The sequence below is a fragment of the Bos indicus x Bos taurus genome, chromosome 7 (genome assembly GCF_003369695.1).
Source record: "Bos indicus x Bos taurus breed Angus x Brahman F1 hybrid chromosome 7, Bos_hybrid_MaternalHap_v2.0, whole genome shotgun sequence".
NCBI lineage: Eukaryota > Metazoa > Chordata > Mammalia > Artiodactyla > Bovidae > Bos > Bos indicus x Bos taurus.
Genome location: NC_040082.1, coordinates 75,294,736 through 75,319,364, shown reverse-complemented (window position 1 = coordinate 75,319,364; position 24,629 = coordinate 75,294,736). Strand labels below are relative to the sequence as shown.

Genomic DNA, 24,629 nt, shown 5'->3' with positions numbered 1-24,629 from the left:
CTCTTATCTCTGTTATGTAGGCAGCCTCTTCATGTTAGCTAAATGCTTCTCTTTGGTCTATATCCAATCCCTTGACCCCTCCCTAATTCCCATGTAGCCACCATGCTATTTTTCTTTTCCACCAGACTATATATAATGTCTCCTTTTCCTCACTTAACACTTAAACAGTTATCCAATTTAATGTGACTCTGGTCCCATCACTTCTCTGAAATAGCTCTTTCAGAAGTCACTGAGAGTATTTTCATTGCTAAGGATGTTTTTCGGTTTTTATCATATGTAACTTTTGAATTGTATTCGATATTGTTGGTCCTTGCCTTCTTGAAACGATCTCTTAGCTTGCTTTCCATGATACTATTTGTACCTGCTCTTGTGTTTGTCTGAGTTTTCTTCCAACTCCTTCTCCGTGATGTTTCTCTATGGTTGTAGAGCTTCTTTAAGCTTGGTCCTGCATCTGCTCACCATCTTACTCTCTGGTCTGTCCCTTAGCAATAGCATTTATACTTATAGCTTCAATCTCTTCCTCCAAGTAAATGACTCACACATTTATTTATATCTGTAGGTAAGACCTCTTCTCTCGGCTTCAGATTACCTCTCTCCTTGCATTTCTTGGCATTTCTTGTGGATAAGTTACAGCCATCTCAGAAACAGTGAGATTAAAAATAAACCGATACACTCTTACCCAGAACCTGGTCTTCTCCGGGATTCTAGTTCTGCATAAACATCATCACTTATCTAAGATATGCCATCTAGACTCTTAGGAGTCATCCTTGACACCTCATTTTTCTCCTTTTATAAACTCATTCAACATGTACTCCACAAATAGGTATGAAGTGCTTTTATGTGCCAGGCAACGATTTTAGTGCAAGATGTGCATGCTAAGTTGCTTCAGTTGTATCCGACTCTTTGTGACTCTATGAACTGTGGCCTGCCAAGCTCCTTTGTCCATGGGGTTCTCTAGGCAATAATGCTGGAGTGGGTTGCTATGCTCTCCTCTTAGTGCAAGATACACATTATAAAATAAGTCCATATCCAATTCATCATCTATTCCTTTCAGTTTTACTTCTTATAAATAACCTCTCCCCTCCATTTCACCCCTTCTACTCCAAGTTGTCACCACCTCTCACTCCACTGCAATTTCCTTCTTTCTGGTCTAGCTGCACAGTTGCTGGAACAGACTTTCCAAAGGCTGACAGTGTCATCCTAGCCCATCCCAACTTCCTGCTCTTGCTTAAGTCCCCCAGTGCTCTTGGAATTAAAAAAAGAAGTCACGAGTGTGACTTCCTAGGCCAGGACTGCTTCCACTTGCTTCTTCTGCTCCAGCTACTTTCCATCCCTTCTGCCACAGCTTCTTTGAATATTATTCCTTTCGTTTTTTTGCACAATCTCCTTTCATAGCTCAGCACAACCCTCACTTGTACAGAAACATGTCCCCTGCCTGGACTAAATCTAATGCTGTTACTATACACTCTTGTGGAGCAGGGCTGTGTCTTTATTTATTTATTTTCACAGAGTATGTCATGCTTAGTATAGTGCTTGGGGCATATTTGGGATTCATTATTATTTATAAATGAACAAATGCTAGCTTCATGTTTATGAAAATAAACTACCCAGGCTTTTCGCTCACTTACTCCTCATAATGAAATTCTTTGGATTGTTGGGGCCTTCGCTGACATTTTTCTTAGGCTCTGCCTAGACTATTTGTCCTGAAGTGACCTTTTAGCCAGTTACATGTAGACATTATCATATTTGATCATTTAAGATGCAACAGAGAACCTCAAACTATTTACACTAAACTAATCATTGGGGGATATATAAATTAACATTAAGTTCTTGCATTTATCAAAATTTTCCTTAAACTCATAGTTGAGCTATACACAGTTGCATAAATTATTTTAAAAAGTGATATTTGTAGGAGAAAACCTAGTAATTATGCTGGGTATGAAAAGATGACTGACAGAAAAGAAGATGAACTATTTATGCTGCTTAAAGTAATTTAGAAAAATGCCCACTTTGGTTATGGTCTTGTGACTCTGCCAAAATCAGATGCTAAAACTTGGTATGTTTGAATTTATATTTTGTCTCCTTTTCCTTATCCTGACACTGCTTCCTGCAATGTCTGGAGAAATAAAGAGGAGAAAGAAGTGGGTCAAGCAAGAGTATGGAACCCGGATAAACCACCAAATTAAAAGTGAATTCAAAGATGAATAAAAGTTGAAAAAAAGACTCAACTTGCTGCTATTATTCATAGAGGGCATGCATTGGTCACATGATCTTGAGAAGGCTTCTTTACTTCTTAATAAAATGAAATCAGTAATATATAGCCTATTCACAATAGCCAAGACATGGAAGCAACCCAAATGTCCATCCACAGATGAATGGATAAAGAAGATGTGACACATGTACTCAATGGAGTTACTCAGCTATAAAAAAGAATGAAATACTTTTTTATAAAAGTATTGAATGAAATGAAATTTCTCAGCTATAAAAAAGAATGAACTCATGCTATTTGCAGCAACATGGATGGACCTAGAGATTCTCATACTCTAAGTAAAGTAACTCAGACAGAGACAGACAGATATCATGACATAAAATACTTGTATTTGGGATCTAAAAAATTATTACAAATGAACTTATTTACAAAATAGACTCACAGACATAGAAAACAAACTTATGGTTACCAAAGGGCAAATGGAGGGGAGGGATAAATTAGAAGCTTGTGATGAACATATACCCACTATTATATTAATATAAAGTAGATATATATAATTGAATCACTTTCTGCACACCTGAAACATTGTAAATCAACTATTTGTCATTGTTGTTCAGTCCCTGATTGTGTCTGACTCTTCATGACCCCATGAACTGCAGTGTGCCAGGCTTCCCTGTCCTTCACCACCTCCCTGAGTTTGCTCAAACTCATGTCCATTGAGTCAGTGATGGCATCCAGACATTGCGTCTTCTGTTGCTCCCTTCTCCTCCTGCCCTCAATCTTTCCCAGCATCAGGGTCTTTTCCAATTAGTTGGCTCTTTGCATGAGGTGGCCAAAGTATTGGCACTTCAGCTTCAGCATCAGTCTTTCCAATGAATATTTAGGGATGATTTCCTTTATGATTGATACCTAAATTAAAAAAAAAAAATATGGCAGGAAGAATTAAACAAGGTAATATATGTGAATGCTCTGTGGAATGTTATACCACACAGTTAGCTCATATGAAGATTTTTTTTTTTTTAATTGTAAATAGCTTGGCCTCCTGATTTCTTTGGAAGGAATGATGCTAAAGCGGAAACTCCAGTACTTTGGCCACCTCATGCGAAGAGTTGACTCATTGGAAAAAGACTGATGCTGGGAGGGATTGTGGGTAGGAGGAGAAGGGGATGACAGAGGATGAGATGGCTGGATGGCATCACCGACTCGATGGACGTGAGTTTGAATGAACTCTGCGAGTTGGTGATGGACAGGGAGGCCTGGTGTGCTGCGATGCATGGGGTCGCAGAGTCGGACACGACTGAGTGACTGAACTGAACTGGTATCCTGACTTCTTGAGATTCCTTTAAAAGTCTAAGACTTTTTTAAAATGGCAAACACTTTTTAGTGAGTTCTGTGTGCAGCTACAATTCTAAATACCTTATGAATATTAATTCATTTAATCCTTGTGTCAACTTTATTATGAAATAAAGAATATTATCATCACCCTTATTTATAGATTAAGAAACGGAAGTAAAAGGAAGTTAAATGTCTTTCCAGAGGTTAAAATTCTCATAACTATGAAGTAGTGGTTTATACTGGGGAAGGAATGGCTTTGTTCTAGAAAATTCTACATCTTAACTAAAACTCCACCTCTCTAACTTACCCTTCACCCATAAGGCATGAAGTCCATATCTGAGATTTAGCTGCTACAAAGAAAGACTCTTTTCTCCACTTTCTGAGTGCCCCCAGCCTCACTTTGTGTCTCAGGTTGGTGCTGTGATACAGGCTCTTACTTCAAGATAGGATTTACTGTTCTACTTTATTTTCTTTTCAGGGTACCATGCCAGAGTGCTTTTGAAATTTTGTTATTCTCTGCATCAATGATTTGTCCTCTGAAACAGAGAAATAACATTTGTCATCCTGACATTTGGAGATCTGGACTATGCCATTTGTTCGTTTTTAGCTTTGTTTTAGGTAGTAAATCAGGCAAGATATGGGGCTACCTTACTTAGAGATGAGATGTTATCCATAATAAGAGTCTCTTGGTATCAGAATGTTGTACATAAGAATTTTTTTTTCCCCAGAACTTTCCACCTCATACAGAAATGTTTTTCTTTTCATAGATTTTTGTTTTCTCTCTTTTCCTTTCTTACAAATGGCAAGGGGTTCTATTTAGTTGTTGAGGTCTTATCTTTTCTGACATAATAGCAAGAGTATCTATATTTATTAATCTCCATTATTTCCCTAAGGTGATTTTGGGGATACAAGTCTCAGAACCAATGATTTGATCTGACTTTTAGGAGGACAGGATTAAATTACTTCTGAATAAGCTTGGCTGTATAGACCAGGGAGTTGTTTCATATATGTGTGTGTGTCCATTTCAAATTTAGCAAATCTTAAGAATTTCAAAATCTTAAGAATTTCCCAAGCCAAATTTGAGCATGTTTTGAATCTCAAAGCAAGATGCTGTAGATGTGATTAATAGAATGGTAAAGTAGTTTCAGCACTGATTTTGAACTATTGTAATAATTAAATGTTTAGCTATGTAGACAAGTGTTTAAACATGGAAAATATTCAACTTTGTCAAAATTTCCAATTCTCTTTTGTGCTTTAGATACTCTTGAAGTATGCCATATTTGACCCAATTAGGTTGAATGTAATAGAAAGTAATTCTTTCATGTTTTATACATAAAATCAATGAGAAGCAATGAGAGGTCAATAATATCTTCCTGTTTTGCTAATAGTAGTAGTGAAAGTCCTTTGGTCATGTCCAACTCTTTGCGACCCCATGGACTGTATAGTTCATGAAATTTTCCAGGCCAGAGTACTGGAGTGGGTAGCCTTTCCCTTCTCTAGGGGACCTTCCCAACCCAGGGATTGAACCCAGGTCTCCTGCATTACAAGCGGATTCTTTACCAGCTGAGCCACAAGGAGTTTTGGACTTTCTGAGGATGTAAATTGGCATTGTTGAAACAATATTAGACACCTAGTTACATATGAATTTCAGGTAAATAGTGAATATTTTGGGGATTGAGCTTCAGTCTCCTGCTGCAGGCAGATTCTTTACCATCTGAGCCACCAAGGAAGGCCTTTAAAACACAAGTATGTACCAAATACTACATGTTTATACTTAAAAAAAGTTTATTATATAGCAGGGTGCCCTATATTTTTATTTACTGAATTTGGCAACCCTATTCTAGTTCTCGGAGAAGGCAATGACAACCCACTCCAGTACTTTTGCCTGGAAAATCCCATGGACGGAGGAGCCTGGTAGGCTGCAGTCCATGGGGTCGCTAGGAGTCAGACACGACTGAGCGACTTCACTTTCACTTTTCACTTTCATGCATTGGAGAAGGAAATGGCAACCCACTCCAGTGTTCTTGCCTGGAGAATTCCAGGGACGGGGAACCTGGTGGGCTGCCATCTATGGGGTCACACAGAGTCGGACACAACTGAAGTGACTTAGCAGCAGCAGCAGCATTCTAGTTCTGGTTAGTACTGCTCCTATTGGACACTGATTTTTTTCAGGCATTTTATTTAAAACTAAGAACTTTATCATTTCTAAATGTCAAATTGACCCCAAAATGGGATATAAAGGCATTGTGAACAAAATCAGATAAATAAATACAGAAAGGAGGGCCATGCAAAGATTGTAATTAATTCATTTTTGTTCATTTAAGGCCCATAAGGAAGAACAAAAAAATCACCCCTCTCCTCCATGCTAAATCTGTCCTGGAGACAGGGTTGTAGGCCAGGGGTTGGACAGAGGCCCCTAAGCCTTATCCTAGCAGCATGGCTACCCAACCTGGTCAGTTCTGCAGCTCGAAACTGGATCAGACTTCTTTATTGATAGATGTGTTATACAGAATGTGAAAGCAGCCCAGACACCTTATTGCTGCTGGGAAATGCTATATTCAGTGCACTTCCTTCCGCTTGCTCACCTGCTTTGTTCCTGTCCTGCCTTTTGTCTGTCCTTGTCCTGTACAGGCTGATTCTTTGATAGCCATCAAACACTGGGAGGGATAATCCACTTAAACTCATCCCCAATAATTAGTACAATGTTTTAGACCTACTAGATATTAAAAAAAATTGTTACACCAAACAAAATGCTATAATCCTATCACAGTGAAGGCTGAAAAAAAAGTGTTCAGATCCTATTGGGGATATTACATTAATATATATAAAACTGAGAAATGATGTTGACTTGGTTTATAATGGTATTCTCTGTAATAATATTGACTTTTATAATGGGAATGGGTCTTTGCTATGAACCCTGAATTGCCAAGCCAATCTATTCTAATTTATGTAAATAATAGTATTATTAAAATCATGATAAATATTCCCTTTCCCTCTTAAATACAGGTTAATGAGAGTGGAAGTGCCTTCATCAGGGACAAGAAATAAATAAAGTGAAGTCTATTTAATTTAACTTTTTGTTTGTTTGAATCAGATACTTTTGTAAATTTTCCAAGCTTTAACTTTTATTTCTCCAGTTTTAGCTTAATCTATTAAAATAAATAAACTAAAAGTAGTGTTGATATAAAAAAAGAATAATTTCATTTGGTAGATCTTATTTTACTCACTTTTTTGGTGATTCATAAAGTATTTATCTTTCTGTGGCTAAAACAAAGTGTTGTTTTTCTGAGCTTTGATCCAGAAATGCAAATAAAGCACATAAAATGAGCACCAACACACACATATCTTCTTTTCTGTTACATATTATTACAAAATATTTAAAATTCTTTTCTATTATCAGTTATTACATGATACTAAATTTAGTTCCTGTGCTATAGGTCCCTGTTGTTTATTTATTTTAAATATAGTAGTGTATATATGTTAATCCCAGATTCCTAATTTATCCCAGGACCTCCTTTCCCCTCTCGTAACTATAAATTTGTTTTCTACGTCCATGAGTTTATTTCTGTTTCATAAACAAATTTATTTGTATCATTTTTTTAGATCACATATATAAATGATAATGATATTTGTCTTTCTCAGTCCAACCAAATTTTGGCATTCTTAATTCCGTCTTGGGACTTGGTTACCAGGCAGGCTTTTTTACTTCCCATCAAGAATATCATCTACAACTCTTCACTGAAAAAGAAAACATTGTTGATGGAAGAAGAATCTTCTTAGGAAACTGAATCTCCTTTTTAGTTCCAGAAATGGCTAACCACTTACTGAGAAAACTTGAACTAAAGAAAATATATTGAGAACACTGACAGTTCAGTGAGGATTGTTATTCTAACAGAAAAATATTTGACCTCTAGGCAAGGGCTTTGACCCCGTGCCCTTTCCCCCAAACAGGCTGTCTGACTGTCAGGCACTCAGATAACTTTTCCATCCTGTGACAGCTTGTGCTCTGGAAGTGACAGTCTGTCTGCAGTGGGACAACATGTGGCTGCTTGGTGGAGTGTAGCAGGGGGGATGTCTTTGTTTTTCTAAGGCTCTCTACTATGTGACTAGTTCAGTTAATAGTGACAGTCATGTATATCCAGTCACTTCTCAGGGAACGGACTATTCACGAAACATGTTTCTGTTCAGATCAGCTGTGTTAATGGCAAGTGGAGTATTCTTCAATTTTAGTTATTCTCAAATTCCTTCTTCTCACAAGGTTACCTTGTGCAGGGCACTTGGGTGAGTAGCATTTCCATCTCCTTTCCTCACATGTTGAAGCCCTAAGAGGTCTTCTTAATCAAGCACGGGTGAGAAAAGTAAAGGGGAGTAGCTGAAAGAAAGATCCATTTTCATGGCCTGTAGGCTGTTGATTTCATTTTCGGACAGAAGTATACCACCATTCTCACGTCTTTGGATCCTTGACTTCTTCAGGAAATCATTTTGCCTGGAATCATTATCCTTCTCAATATAATTTAGTTGCGTGATTGTTTTGTGCAAACCACACTGTCAGTTCTATCCTGAATTTTTCAATTTTTACTGGCGCCATCCTCAGGAAGCTCACACTGCAGCTAGCCGGTCAGGCTGCCCTGCGATCGTGCGGTTCAGTTCAGTTCAGTGCAGTGCAGATTGTGCGGTACAGCACAGTAAAGGACAGAACGTTTGAGACCGGAAACTTCCTTCCTGGGGTGGTGCGGCCACATATTTCCTATTTATTCCTGAAGAAGATTAACTCTGAAATTCCTCAGCATTAACAAACAAGCTGCTGCTGCTACTGCTAAGTCACTTTAGTCGTGTCCGACTCTGTGCGACCCCATAGACGGCAGCCCACCAGGCTCCCCCGTCCCTGGGATTCTCCAGGCAAGAACACTAGAGTGGGTTGCCATTTCCTTCTCCAATGCATGAAAGTGAAAAGTGAAAGTCAAGTCTCTCAGTTGTGTCTGACTCTTAGCGACCCCATGGACTGCAGCCTTCCAGACTCCTCCATCCATGGGATTTTCCAGGCAAGAGTACTGGAGTGGGGTGCCATTGCCTTCTCCATAACAAACAAGAGGAGCTACCAAATGGTCTCTAACAGGTCCTCCAAATCGACAGTTGACTGATGTCAGGTGACCTTTTTATCAGAGGGCTTCTTATGATCATGAGAGTATTAGGCCTTCCCTTTAGGCCCTGGTGTTGGGTTATTTCTTTGTATCTGATTTTGATTTTGCCTCATTCTATAGGGATTGTTTCTGGTCTGTACAACATTCTTCAAAGGACACATTCATAAAGGCCGTTTTCCAGTTGAGTCTAGAGACACTAACTTCCAGGCATGATACTTGTGACGCTCTATCAAGTTCCAATGTGTCATATTACTCAGAATGGTCCACTCATAAATAGGCTGGGTTCAAAACACAGACCCTTGTTTTTGTTTTTGTTTTTTTAAATAAGCTAAGCCTCTCCGAGGTTTCAGGCTGTTTTCAAGTGTTTGTCCATTGACTCTATTTTTTTCTCCTAGAGAATGGACTTACTTTCCTAGTCTCTGCTTTGGATAGGAAAACAACAATAACAAATTGATGAGAATGCTTTGTTTGTAAAGGGAAGGTGGGGGGCAGAGAGAAGGCAAAGGATGTGTGTGGGTGTGTTTGTGTGCACATGGGGAACTCCAGGGAGGAATAGCATTTGTGAGATGTTTTCCTGGAGGAGCAGTTTCGAATTTGTTTTGGTGTAAATTGAGCCAGAAGTTTGAAAATAAGAAGCGACTTCATAAACGTTTGCTCTGTGTCACCACCTTGTTAAATCCATGCAGCATTTGAACCAATTTTGTTTTTCTAATTCCATTGTACACTTGGGGAAGCAGAAGGTGTTTTGCAGAATCTGGCGTTATGCAGAATCTGGCGTTTGGTTATTTGGAGAAGGCTGCTTTACCCACTAGGTCACAGTAAATGACTACAGATGCTAAGGGTATGTTGACGGTGTCAGGAGTGAAATCTTTGCCACACAGATTGTGAAAAATTGAAGGAGGGTGGGAAATAACTTATTTTGCTAACAATCTATTTCCCATCTGTAGTTTGTATCTGCTGAAGCTGGAAGTCCTTGCCTCCCCTCCTCAAAGTCTGTCTCTTTTCTTTGACAGACGTGCTATCCTTGAAGCTTTCAGTTCACGTGTATGTTAATAACAGCAACCTTTAGAGCACATCGGGGATTAATTTAATTTTTTGGTATATATTTTTACTACAGTTTCAAGATGCTGGAATGTAGATATAGTTCGTGTTAAAAAAAAAAAAAAAAAGGTTTAGACAGGTTGATTCATTTAACTACCCAACGGGATATGATTATTTTTTCTAAAATTAAATTCCAAAGAAGAAAATCTAACAACTTCATCCACATACATAAGCACACACTATATAAATAAATGTATATATACATATATATATATATACACACACACACACACACACACACATGCACACACAATGCGGTAGTGACGTCTTGACCAGGGAAGAAATGTTTTCTTAAATGGAAATTGATTGGGGTTTAATTAATATATAAAAGCATGTCTTACTTTGGTCTGTTTTTCCTTTGGATCAACTATGATGCATTAAATATATTTAATGCATCATAGTTGTATTATGATATTTCTTTTTTGTTTGTTTTGATGAGCTACTGATATATTTAATATATGAAAATAAATACATGACTTTTACACTTTTTAAACGTCCATCCACGTATCACCCAGATTCTTGTGTACCCCACTGGTCTGCACATGGTGCCTGGGAAAATTCCTGAGGCCTTCAGACTCAGCTGGAAACTTATCCTGGGCAGGAGCTTGGCTTTAAAGGAGGGAGGAGGAACCCTCCAGGTTGGCAATCATACCATTTATTCACACTTGGAGGTAAGACAGTGTTGATGGAGGAGGTGGGAGGACCTTCCTGGGGGACTCCCTCTGGGTTGGCACTGATACACCATGTAGCTATGACAGGACTGGCAATAGGGATGTGGAGGGTTGATCCTCCAATCCTTATCAGTGTGAAAAGTGGGGAGCAACTGGAGATGGTCAGAGGGGGGCACTGCCCACCCTTGCTCTCTGTCTTCAGCAGTGCTCCATAAATGCCTGGTGATCTTCCCCAAGGCTCGCCTACCAGCTCCATCCTCTGAAATTCTGCCCCTGGTTGTGACCCCATGGGGTCACAGAAAATGTACAGAAAGGACCAAGAAACTCATTTCCAAGGGCGCTTTGCTTGCTGGGTGGCTCCACCCTGTGGGGGTGGGGGGCATAGCTGGCACTGGAACACTGACTGAAGGAGTGCTGGGAGTCGCCAGGGGTCTCTGGCGGGTGATCCCTGAAGGGGCAGGCCTGGGATCTTGAGGCCCATTTGTGCAGGGGATACTGGCGGGTGGTGACCTGTGCCAGGGACATTAAGATGGGTGAGGGAGTGGGAATGCTCCTGCCTCAGAGGGCGAGGGGTGTCTAACCCATTCACAGACAGCCTCCAGGAGCTGGCTACCACCCTGCACTCTGTCTTGGAGGGACCAGCTGGGTGAACGGCTCACACTGGAGGCTCCTTGGGGTAGGGTGAATGGCTGCCCCTAGGGATAACTGGGGTTGTCCAGAAGAGGGCATGGAGCTTTGCAGTGTCTCCCCTCACCATCCACTTGGCCTCCCAGCTGGTGCTCTCTGGTCATGAGCCGAAGAGAGACTCATCGCAGTAAGAAGGGGTCTGCCTGATCAGTCTGTATTTGTTCTTCCTTGGTGTGAGGGTTGGGGTGCTGCCACTGGAGGAGGTGTATTCACAGCTCCCCTTGGCCCTGATGCCTGTGACACCCTGTCCCCACTCCTCTGGTTCTGTTGGCCTTCTTGCTCCAGGATGTGTCTAAGTCTGGTGGTATGGGCCGGGTGCCTGCAGGGCTGCCAAACAAAGTCTCTTCCACATGTGACGGCCTAACCTTGATCTGGTAGCTGCCCGCGCAGCGGTGCTGAATGTGGAGGGCCTGCATCTGGCTGATGGCCAGCTCCACTGGGGTCTTCATGCCACCTGTGGTCCTGAGTGACACAGGGGTGCTCTGCCTGCCAGGTCCTGCCTAAAGGGCTCCCTCCTGCAAAGAGATCTACAAGCATTGTCTCATTTCATCCTCTCAACAGTCCTGTGAGGTAGCTTCCATTATGTCCATTCTACAGATGATAAAATTGAGGCTTCAAAGGGTGAAGTCACAAGTGTCAGTCACACCTGAGCATCTTGGCTCACTGACGTTAGTGCAACCCTCGGTGTCCCCTGCTCCCAGGCCTGGACTCCTTTGCAGGGGTGCTTGGGCACCGGTGGCGCACGCTGTACATCCACATCCCCAGCTCTGAACTCGAGGAGCCTGTGACTCCCGGAAGTTCAGGCCACCCTCGGCCCCAGCTCCTCGAGGACTGACTCAGCACTGGCATCTGGGCCCTAGTGACCTAAACAGATATTTCTATAACTTTGTTCTTACTGAGCCTTTATTTTTCAATGATTGGACCCTCCAGATTCTAATGGAAATTAAGAAGTTATTAATATGTTGAGAGTGTGCAGGTGTATTTTATTTTAGCTGTTGGTTTGTAGCTGCTACAGTTAGGAAACCTCTTTGTCTTTCTTTTTTTCTTCCTTTTTTTTTAGGCCTCATGGGAACTCCATTTCAATGCTGAATATGTAGGTAGAGTTATAAATTATATGTGTTGTAGATATGCTAATAACAAGTCAGTCTTTTCTTATGGCCTTTCCGAGAAATCATTCTGGAGAAGAGGCAGCAGAAAGTCTGTCTTGCTGTTTTCGAGCTCACAGAGAGTGACTGATACTCAGGAAAAAATGAAAATGTTTAATTTTTATATTTCCACCTCAGTTTGAATGCAGATGAAAGTTGCATTTTTATTTATGGCTTGAAGGATAGCAAGGCCTGATAAGAAATCATAAAGAAAGATGGAAACCTCAATAGCAAATTTCATGCTGAAAATCTCATCATTTGTCACATATCAGTGACTAAAAAAAAAAAAAAATAGAGAGGAACCTTGATTTGTGCCACACTCCAAACTTTAGACATAGCTGAAATTGCCCTGTGCCTTAGGCCATTCAAAGAGCATATGCAAAGGCCTGTGTTCTCTGGTTGAGCCATTGTCCTGTGTACACCGTGGAAATCTAGAAGTCATTCTGTGGGAGAGTTAACTTTCCAAATAGCTTCCCTCTTTTTTCCTGACACATCGCAGTCTTAAAAGTGTCAGTGTTGTCACAATCTTTATAAGACATAGACAAGCAGAGACTTTGATCAGACTGTTGCAGTAGGGAGATTGGTCTCATCTTAGAAATCTGCAAGCATGTCAAAAATCATATAGAAAAAGGTATGAAAAAGGTACCTGTTGCAAAGATTTTTCCCTCATACCCTGTGCCTCTGGCCGTATGAAGATCCATGCTTTTTACAGAAAGACAAGAGGTCAAAAAGATAGCTAAGGATATTGAATTAGTGCATTTGGTAGTGTGGAGGTGTAGAGGGCAAGAGGCCTCAAGATTTCTCATGGTCACCTAATTTCATTAATACCCTGTAAAATTAACTCAATTTTGAGGAGCTAGACTCCATGAAGTAGGGACTTTTATACTATGCATTTCATTTTAATTGAGAGACAGTGTCTAAAATAGACATTGGAATCAGATGACCCAGGGTTTTTATCTCAGTCCTATCTTTTATTAGCTGGGAGATATTGAACAAATGGTCCAGTCTCTTTGAACCCTGCCTTCTTTGATTTATAAATCAGGAATGGTTATCAAAAGATCCTAATGAGATGGTGCAAGTCAATATAAACATGGAACTTGTGTAAAAATGTTAGATATAATTAATAATGAGTAGTTTCCAATCTTTTTTAGAAGCATCACTTACTTGCAAGTTAATTAAAAACCAATTAGCTATAATATGTTAGTGGAAAAAAAAGTGAACAGGGAGTGGCAAAGCAGACTTCTAAAAGATTGGGACAATTATGTAAATAGCCTGAATTTATTGATTTAATGCTAATTATTTTTAGCTTGAGTGAGTTTGTCAGACGTATAATGGTTATATTAATATATCTTTGCTAGTTGGATTGGCTTAATTTTCCATGTAATTTTCAAGGCAGCATTGAACAGACAATAGCTATCATATGGGTTATTAGAGAACATTGCAGTTACTTTACACTAAAGAGTTGTCATTTTGGGCAATGATTTCAGAGAGAAGTGTAGCAATAAAAGCACTGTTAGATTTATATTTATCCATTCCATTGGAAGAGCTTCAAAAAAAAAAAAAGAAAATACACATCAACAACTCTAATGAAGTCAGTTTTATTTCAGTGATTTACACATAAAACTTTCATTCTTAAAATAGAATGATATAGGCTTATCCCACTGAAGAAGACTCTTGAAACTCCCTTGGTTAGAAATGGAAGATCCAGTCATTATCTATAAGGCTAGTGACCCAAATATTTTTGATCAGTATTCACAGGAACTAGTGATCAAAATTCATTACTTGAATATGTGAGTTTTTAATACAACCTCTGGAAATCCCTGGGTTTCAGGGAAGCATTTGTGACCCAGGAGAAATAAGAAGTTCAAGTGAACTATTTCTGTGACTATTTATAAGGGGAATTTTTAAAGAAGCCCACAGAAGGCTACAATTCAGCATGAGACACCAAGGAAGAGCACCCAGGAAATTGCTCTGATGACCTCCGAGATGCCGTGTTTACCTTTCTGCGGCTCCCACTTACATGCAATGGCGTGTGGCTGCATGCTGTCGGATGAGGCGAAAGGAACATTCCTTAAGCTCACAATCACAGAGTGCTAGAAATCTGAGGGCTTTTAACATCATTTGGTTTAAACTTCTCTTTTGGTGGAGGAGGTGAATGAGGTTGAAGTACTTTGAATTCCACAAATACTTATTGCCCTAAGGAAACAGATGAGGGTAATTAACAATTATTATGTACTTTGTATTTTTTTCAGTATATCCTATACCACAAAGCTATATTTAGGTATTATATCTATTTCACATATGAGAACACTGATGTTCAATAAGGGTAAGAAATTTATATAAAGTTCACCAGCTAATAATTTTGGGATTTGAACCCAGAATGACCTTACCTTTGCACTATGTGAGCCTGTCTCCTCAGGACCAGAATTCATTGTGATGAAGAAATCCACTTTGACTTTAAAGTATTGATTTCTTTTTCTTTTTATACTATGACTTGCTGTGAAAGCATTGAATCTGAGTAGATAAAGTGGAAGATATAGTCCAAAAAGGGAGACAGGAATAAAAAAATTCTATGATGCTGAAGTACTATCAGTGCTAGGATGAAGTAACTGGTAAGTGGATGAATGTAATAAAGCAGAGCAAGGAAAGTAAACTCACTGCTTTGGGAGCTATGTAAAGACCTGAGAGCCTAGAAAATTAAGCTATACCTTTACTGGAAGATTCAGAAAACTGGAGTATGCAAAATTCTAAAGATGTGAGAAGCACATAGAGCTGTAACTCAAGAGTTACTGATGGATAGTATCTTTCAGCTGTTCAGTTCAGTCTCTCAGTCGTGTCCGACTCTTTGCGACCCCATGAATCGCAGCATGCAAGGCCCCCCTGTCCATCACCACCTCCTGGAGATCACCCAGACTCATGTCCATTGAGTCAGTGATGCCATCCAGCCATCTCATCCTCTGTCATCCCCTTCTCCTCTTGCCCTCAATCTTTCCCAGCATCAGAGTCTTTTCAAATGAGTCAACTCTCCGCATCAGGTGGCCAAAGTATTGGAGTTTCAGCTTCAACATCAGTCCTTCCAATGAATACCCAGGCCTGATCTCCTTTAGGATGGACTGGTTGGATCTCCTTGCAGTCCAAGGGACTCTCAAGAGTCTTCTCCAACACCATAGTTCAAAAACATCAATTGTTTGGTGCTTCATCATTCTTTCAGCTGAGGACTCCAAAAAAGAGTTAATTGACACACCTACCCAGGTTGTGAACTGTTTCATGGAGATATAAATCTTAGATTCATTGGAACCACTAGTTGTTTAACTCCAGCTGAGTTTGAAGGAACAAAATAAAACATTTGTTTCCAAAACTGTGTTCCAAAGGAAACTTCACTAAGAAGGGAAGAAAGACTTTGTGCTAAAATAAGCTTAGGCAATACCACAAATTAATTTTTTGCTCTTGGACAGTTTCAGAAAAGAAACCTGATAGACTTTGTTTAGCCCAGAATTTTCCAAAGAGATTTGACTATGGAACACTTTTTTGGTAATGTGTATTACTGTATGGAACAAAGTGTATCAACATGCAGTTCTTGAATACCTAGTGATATTTTTTGGCCTGTCAACTTATTTGAAAAGAGAAAAAATTAAAGACCCAAAATCCTGAAATAAAATACTAGGACACAGAATCCAGCACATTAAAAGAATCATACACCATGATCAAGTGGAGTTTATTACAGGGATGCAAGTATTCTTCAATATACCCAAATCAATCAATGTGATATACCATATAAACAAATTGAAAGATACAGATCATATGATAATTTCGATGCAGAGAAAGGTTTTGACAAAATTTAATACCCATTTATGATAAAACCTGTCCAGAAAATGGGCACAGAAGGAACATACCTCAGCATAATAAAGGCCATATATTGTGAGCGACAGTAAACATTGTTCTCAATGGTGAAAAGCTGAAAGCATATCCTCTCAGATCAGGAATAACAAAGGTGTCACTCTTGCCATTACTATTCAGTATAGTTTTGGAAGTCCTAGCCACAGCAATCAGAGAAGAAAAAGAAATGGAATCCAGATAAGAAAAAAAGAAGTAAAACTCTCACTGTTTGCAGATGACATGATACTATACACAGAAAGCCCTAAAGATGCCACTGGAAAATGACTAGAGCTAATCAATGAATTTAGTAAGGTTGCAGGATATAGAATTAATATACAGAAATCCCTGGCATTCCTATACACTAACAAGAACAATCATAAAGAGAAATTAGGGAAGTAATTCCATTCAGCATTGTAACAGAAAAAATAAAATACCCAGGTATAAACCTACCTAAGGAGACAAAAGACCTAAATACAGCAAACCATAAGACAGTGGTGAGAGAAAGATGACACAACAAATGTAGAGATATATCATGTTCTTGGATTGGAAGAATCAAGATTGTGAAAATGACGAATGACAGTACTATCCCAAGCAACCTAGAAATTCAAAGCAATCTGTATAAAATTACCAATGGCATTTTCCACAGAACTGAAACAAACAAACAAACAAACAAAAAAATCACAATTGGTATGAAAACACGAAAGGCCCCAAATAGCCAAAGCAATCTTGAGAAAGAAAAATGGAGCTGGAAGACTTCAGACTATATCACAAAGCTACAATTATCAAGACAGCATGGTTATGGCACAAAAACAGAAGTATATAAAAATGGAACAATATAGAATACCAAGAGATAAACACATGAACATATGGGGACCTTATCTTTGACAAATTAGACAAGAATTTTATGTTCTTGGTGAATGGAGAAAAGATAGCCTCTTCAATAAATGGTGCTGGGAAAACTGGACGCTATGTGTAAAAGAATGAAATTAAAACACTTCCTAACACTAAACACAAAAATAAACTCAGAATGGATGAAAGACCTAAATGTAAGGCCAGAAACTATAAAACTCTTGGATGAAAATGTAGGAAAACAATTTTTGACATAAATCACAGCAATATCCTTTTTTACCCACCTCCTAGAGTAATGGAAATAAAAATAAACAAGTGGGGCCTAATTAAAATTAAAAACTTTTGCACAGAAGGCTATAAGCAAGATGAAAAGACAACCCTTAGGATGGGAGAAATTATTCCAAATGGAACAACTGACAAAGGATTAGTCTCCAAAATATATAAGCAACTTATGTAGCTAAATATCAGAAAAACAACTCAATCAAAAGTGGAAGGAAGACCTAAACAGACATTTCTTCAAAGAAGATATTTAGATGGCCAACAAACACATGACTCATTATTAGAGAAATTCAAATCAAAACTACAATGAGGTATCACCTCACATGAATCAGAATGGCCATAATAAAAAAAATCTATAAATAAGTAATGCTGGAGAGATTGTGGAGAAAAGGGAACCCTCTTGCACTGTTGGTAGAAATGTAAATTGATGCAGCCACTATGGAGAACAGTGTGGAGATTCCTTAAAAACTAGGAATAAAACTACCATATGACCCAGAAATCCCACTACTAAGCATATACCTTGAGGAAACCATAACTGAAAAGACACAAGTACCCCAATGTTCATAGCAGCACTATTTACAATAACTGGGACATGAAAGCAACCTGGATGTCTGTCAACAGATGAGTGGATAAGGAAGATGTGTGTATATATAATTTTACTTAGCAATAAAAAGGAACACTTTTGAGTCAGTTCTAGTGAGGTGGATGAATTTAGGGCCCGTTATACAGAATGGGGACTTCCCTGGTTGCTCAGTTGGTAAAGAATCTGCCTGCAATGCCAGAAATGCCAGTTTGATCCCTGGGTCAGAAAGATCCCCTGGAAAAGAGATAGGTTACCCACTTGAGTATTCATGGGCTTCCCTGGTGGCTCAGGTGGTTAAGAACCCAGGTATTCCACCTATAGTGTGAGAGAAGTGGGTTCAATCCCTGGGTTGGAAAGATCCTCTGGAGGAAGGCATGGCAACCCACAGTATTCTTGCCTGGAGAATCCCCATGAACAGAGGAGTCTGGCTGGCTATAGTCCATGGGGTCACAAAGAGTCAGACAGCACTGAGTGGCTAAACACAGCACAGCATACAGAGTGAAGTAAGAAAGAGAAAAACAGATTTCATGTATTAACATATATATATGTATATATATATGGAATCTAGAAAAATGATACTGATGACCCTATTTTCAGGGCAGGAATAGAGATGCAGACATAGAGAACAGACTTTGGACATAGTGGGTAAGGAAAGAGTGGGATGAATTGAGAGTAGCATTGGAACATATACGTTACCACATGTAAAAGAGATAGCTAATGGAAAGTTTCTGTATAATACAGGGAGCTCCACCCAGTGCTCTGACAACTTAGAGGGATAGGATGGAGTGGGGATAGTGGTGGAGAAATTTAAGAGGAAGAGGATATATATATATATATATATATATATATATATATATTTATACTTATGGCTGATTCACATTGTTGTATGGCAGAATCCAGGCACAATAATGTAAAATAATTATCCTCCAATTAGAAATAAATTCAAAAAAGGCATAATTTTGTTTATATATATTCCACTGTTTTTGAATAGAAGGTTAATTATTAGATTTTCAGAAATTTCAGTATTTTTTTTTAACAGCCTCATAATGTGCTACGTGCACATAAATTGATCAGTTCATCTTGGGGTTAAGTATTTGTACATCATTTACTTATTGCTTAAAGTTGAGTTCAGGTTTTATTTTTACAGTTGTGCATTTGAGCTCCAATTCATGAAAAATTGATTAAAATGTTTTACAAAAGCATAAAAGCCATAATAAAATTATAAGTAAATATATCCTCTCAAAATCATGTGGATATAGAAATACATCTATATGTTCTCAAAAAATTAATCAAATGCAGTAAGTTCACATATACAGCCAAAAGAAGAAATTGCAGGTAACAGATATAGGTTTGGCTGAAATGTTCTTTCATGTTTTTTTCCATAAGATGAGATGGAAAAACCTGAACAAACTTTTTGGTCAACCAAATACAATGAACATTTAGATGGATATGTGGGAATGTGATTTTATAGGATCTGCAACATACTTATTTCTATAATTCTATCAAATATTGACAAGATGCCAAATTATCGTGATCCTGTCTTCAAAGTATTGGTAAATCAGTCAAACCAGATTCTTCTAGGACAAGAATAAAACTAAAATTATGTTTATTCAGAGAACTGCTGAGGTCTCCAAGGTGTCAGAGCACAATGATCACAATTTTGGAAGCAAGAAAAGGAAGCAAAAGGAAATTGATGAAACTGGAAACCTGAAACTCCAAGTTTGGGGGAGCTTAACAAAAGTTTACATAAGAAATTATTAACTCGTTATTCAGTTGAAGAAGATAGTAAATTTACTGTGCAATACTTTAATTGAAGTGTAGTTGCTTTACAATATTGTGCTAGTTCCAGATGTGTAATGTACTGATTCAGTATTTTGCAGATTGTTTTCCTATTACAGATTATTACAGGATACTGGGCATAATACCCTGTGTTACACAGTAAAGCCTTGTTGCTTCTCAGTTTTATATATAATACTTTGTTAATTCCATACCCCTAATTTGTCCCTCCTCCTTCTTTCTCCCTTTTGGTAACCACAGGTTTGTTTTCTATGAGTCTGTTTCTGTTGTGTGTTTACACTCATTTGTATTATTTTTTTAGATTCTACATTTATATGTGGAATATGAGATCATATAATAGTATTTGTCTTACTCTGTCTGACATTTTACCAAGCTTAATATTCTCTAGGTCCATTCACATTGCTGGAAATGACAGTATTTCATTCTTTTTTTAAGGCTGAGTAATAATCCACTGTAACACATAGTGTATGTATGTGTGTGTCTGTGTGTGTGTGTATCATTTCTTTTTAATCCAGTCATATGTTGACAAGCACCTGGTTACTTTCATGTCTTGGTTATTGTAAATAGTGTTGCTATGAATATTAGGTTGGGTATATATTTTTGAATTAGTTTCTTTTCTGCATATATACCCAGGAGTGGAATTGCTGGATCATATGGTAGGCTATTTTAAAAATTTTAATGAACCTCTACTGTGAGATTTTTTGTTGTTGTTGTTACTGTATTGTTCTCCCTACCTAAAAAAAAAAGGCTTGAGTCCTAATATTGGGGGTAAGATTATAAACCAGTATAAGCTGGATTTAGAAAATGCAGAGAAACCAGAGATCAAATTGCCAACATCTGTTAGATCATAGAAAAGGCAAGAAAGTTCCAGAAAAACATCTACTTCTATTTTATTGACTAAGCCAAAGCCTTTGACTATGTGGATCACAAACTGTGGAAAATTCTTAAAGAGATAGAAATATCATATCACCTTACCTGCCTCCTGAGAAATCTGTATGTAGGTCAAAGAAGCAACAGTTAGAACTGGACATGGAACAATGGACTGGTTCCAAATTGGGAAAGGAGTATGTCAAGGCTGTATATTGTCACCTGCCTATTTAATTTATATGCAGAGTATATCATGTGAAATGCCAGGCTGGTTGAAGCACAAACTGGAATCAAGATTGCTGGGAGAAATATCAATAACCTCAGATAAGCAGATGACACCACCCTTATGGCAGAAAGAGAAGAACTAAAGAGCCTCTTGATGACAGTGAAAGAGGAGAGTGAAAAAGCTGACTTAAAACTCAACATGCAAAAAATGAAGATCATGGCATTCAGTCCCATCTTTTAATGACAAATAGATGGGGTAACACTGGAAACAGGGACAGACTATTTTCTTGGGCTCCAAGATCACTGCAGATGGTGACTGCAGCCATGAAATAAAAAGATGTTTGCTCCTTGGAAGAAAAGCTATGACCAACCTAGAAAGCTTATTAAAAAGCAGAGACATTACTTGACCAACAAAGGTCCATCTAGTCAAAGCTATGGTTTTTCCAGTAGTCATGTATGGATGTGACAGTTGGACTATAAAGAAAGCTGAGTGCTGAAGAATTGATGCTTTTGAACTGTGGTGTTGGAGAAGACCCTTGAGAGTCCCTTGGACTACAAGGAGTTCCAAACAGTCAATCCTAAAAGAAATCAACTCTGAATATTCATTCATTGAATATTCACAGTCCTTCAATGAATGTTCAGCTGAAGCTGAAGCTCCAATACTTTGGCCACCTGATGCGAAGAACTGACTCATTGGAAAAGACCCTGATGTTGGAAAAGACTGAAGGCAGGAGGACAAGGGGATTACAGAGGATGAGATGGTTGGATGGCGTCACCTATTCGATGGATGTGAGTTTGAGCAAGCTCTGTGAATTGATGATGGACAGGGAAGCCTGGTGTGCTGCAGTCTGTGGGATCACAGAGTCAGACATGACTGTGCAACTGAAATGAAATGCGTGGATAATTCATGTTGAGAATGAAATTTGAAAATTTATAATTTTAAAATCAAATAACACTATTGGATGTTGCTTAACACAAGGGTATGTGATTTAGAAAGGTTCTTATTATCATGTACTTACTAAATACAAAGCAATTTCAACACTTACCCACCAGTGATGGGCTGAACAAGAATACACATCTGGTAAATACACAGTGAGTTTTTGAGTGGAAAGTACTCAGTGACTCTGTTTTGGTCATCATTAAATATAATGCCACAGAAAGATTTTTTTAAATTGTATTAATAAATGATTAAATATTTAAGCTATGCTGCAGAGTACTAAAAGTGTTCTGAGATTGGTATGGCAGAGTTTGTCATTTGTATAGGAAGGAATTGCATTCATGGCTAGGTAGAAGATTGCCGATTGGACACCTTTTCTTTCTCTTCATTCAATAATATTAAATAGTGAAAACTATGTATATGGTGACATTATTATCAGTGTTCATATTTCTTTTCAGTGTGTTGGAGAAGAAATGGACAGCCTCTATAGGATTGGTTTTTCACTGGAGTATTCTGGGTGTCAATGGGAAACAGGTTTTTGAAATGAAGATGATATAAATGATGATATATAAATGAAATGAAGATGATATAAATTATTTCTTGTTGATATTGATCACACCGATAATTTCAATTGCTTCTTCAAATGATGGATCTTAGTGATATGTTTGAATCTTGAAATTTAAACTTATTGCTTAAAAATGGAAATAGCATGATTTTATTTTTTAAATTAATGTATACCAAGATTTAAAATAAGACTAAATTATGGAATAAATGGCAGTTATTTTTTGGTATGTGGTGGTTTAGTTATGTTTCCTGTGTTTGTTTTTGCCAATTCTGACAACCCTACCCCAAAGAGGAAAGGTGTTTGGATGCCAAGCAGCCCCCAAATGACAAATGTCCATTAAAATGTTAAATGTGAAGATTCTAGTAAGATCAATACACAAAACTAGAATAGAATACAGCATGCCTAGTGCTGTAACAGAACTGTTTGTAAAGATTTGTAAGGGAATATCTGAGATTTTTTTTTCTGACTAAAAGAGGATTTTTTTTTTTCCTGACTAAAAGTTGGCTGGACATTTGGCCAAAGTTGTAGATTGGGATGAATTTTGAGCTGGGTCTTAAAATGAGTACAAGTTTGCCAAGTAAGAAAACAGAGGGATAAGGATTCACCAGCAGAGAGAATGACAGGGATCAAGGCACACAGTCATAAAGTGACAGTCATGAGTGTGTTAGGGTTTGCATGAAAAGTTTACATGTGTAAGTAGTGACTGGAAACAGGTCTGCACATAGAGCTAGGGGTAAAGTTGGGAAGGGTTTTATGTACTAGAAGAAACAGGGATCCTTTAGATACATTTAAATCAGCTGAGTTTTGAAAGCTTAACTATAGAACTACTATTCATGAATTTGATTATGGTTTTATATGTTTTTAAATCATCTTAAGACTCAAATAGAAAAAAAAAATACCTTAATTTGCTCAGTTATTATTCAAAGTGTGCTTGTTGGGTGGGAAGAGACTCGTGGTGTCTTGGTGGGGGTTTGAAAGCCTGGCATGGAAGCCAGGATGAGTGGTAAACCTGGTTGTGAATTACAATGTTGGATGTTGAAAACATGGTAGAAACTAGCAGTGCCTTTGGTGCAGTGCACTGAGATGGCAGTTCGGCTGCGTGAAAATGTATGTGAGACAAGAAAACCTCTGGGGTGACAAGCCAGTGAAGGCATTAGATGTGTTGCTACTTAATGAGGCTACGGGTGGATGTGTAATGACTCTCAAGACTTTCCTTTCAACAGCACCTTTACCCACTTTCCTTAAGCAACAGAGAAAAGCTGAACCCTTGAAATTAAATTATAGGTTTTATTCAAGAAGAAAGTATGTTGTAGAAGAAGGCATAGTAACTTTTACTACTTTGAGATTTTTTTATTCTGAGTACAGACTTCTCTGGACTTTTTGTTTTTTAATTTAAATTTATTTATTTTAATTAGAGGCTAATTACAATATTGTATTGGTTTTGCCATACATCAACATGAAGACTTCTCTGGACTTTGGTAAATATCTGTCTGGAGTTTTTCAGGGGAAATCATGAGGAGATTTTTGAATAGCTCCGCATGACGGGATAGATTCACTTGTCACCTAGTTGGTTTGTAGTTTGAAGACTTTAATCAAATAGAAGTGTAATGTCAAATTTGTTTTTTCATGGTTTAAAATAATTTTCATTATAATAGTTTTTGCTTCATTCACTTGTCATTTCGTTGGTTTTTAGATGTATCTCAAGCACTTTGAGTCATATCAAGCCTGAAGAGTTTGATGCATCAAATTAAGCACTTTCCTAACCTCTTTAAAAATTGTTTTACATGTTTTAAGTCTTTGGTGTATATATTTAATTTTTACCTCTGAGTATGTACACTATTGGAAAAAGAGAAGCCAGAGACAAAACAATGAATAGCATAATGTTTTAAAATGCTTTTTAAGAGAATTGCTCAGCAACTGTACTTGATTACTTATATATTTCATTATTTTGACATCTGCATCTGCCTCTCACATTAATGTGAGTAATGGAGAGTTTGTGTACAAAGCTTCTGAATAGGTCCTGTCATTACTCCTGTAATAGATTTTTGCCATTATGCTGTAGAAGATATATACACATATATTTACAAACATGCAATTCAAATATGCATTTTTGGAGTTCATATTTTATAAAGAACCAATAATTAGTATTTGAGCACAAGTAATGATCATAAGGGTTGCAAACAGTTTGATATGACTGAAGTGACTGAGCACACACACACAGTGGAAGAAAATATAAGCTAGAACTAATTTTGCTAAAGAGTATGAATATGCATTGAGATAAGGGAGAATTCAGTTCAGTTCAGTTCAGTCGCTCAGTCATGTCTGACTCTTTGCAACCCCATGAATATAAGCACGCCAGGCC

General features: G+C 38.1%; 1 long non-coding RNA gene and 1 pseudogene across 1 annotated transcript in view; one reads left to right on the top strand and one right to left on the bottom strand.

The window, feature by feature from the left end:
- Window positions 1-24,629, top strand: part of LOC113896617 — a 233,463-nt gene that overhangs the window by 39,280 nt on the left and 169,554 nt on the right. The window lies entirely within an intron of this gene.
- LOC113896616 lies at window positions 10,783-11,652 on the bottom strand (annotated as a pseudogene).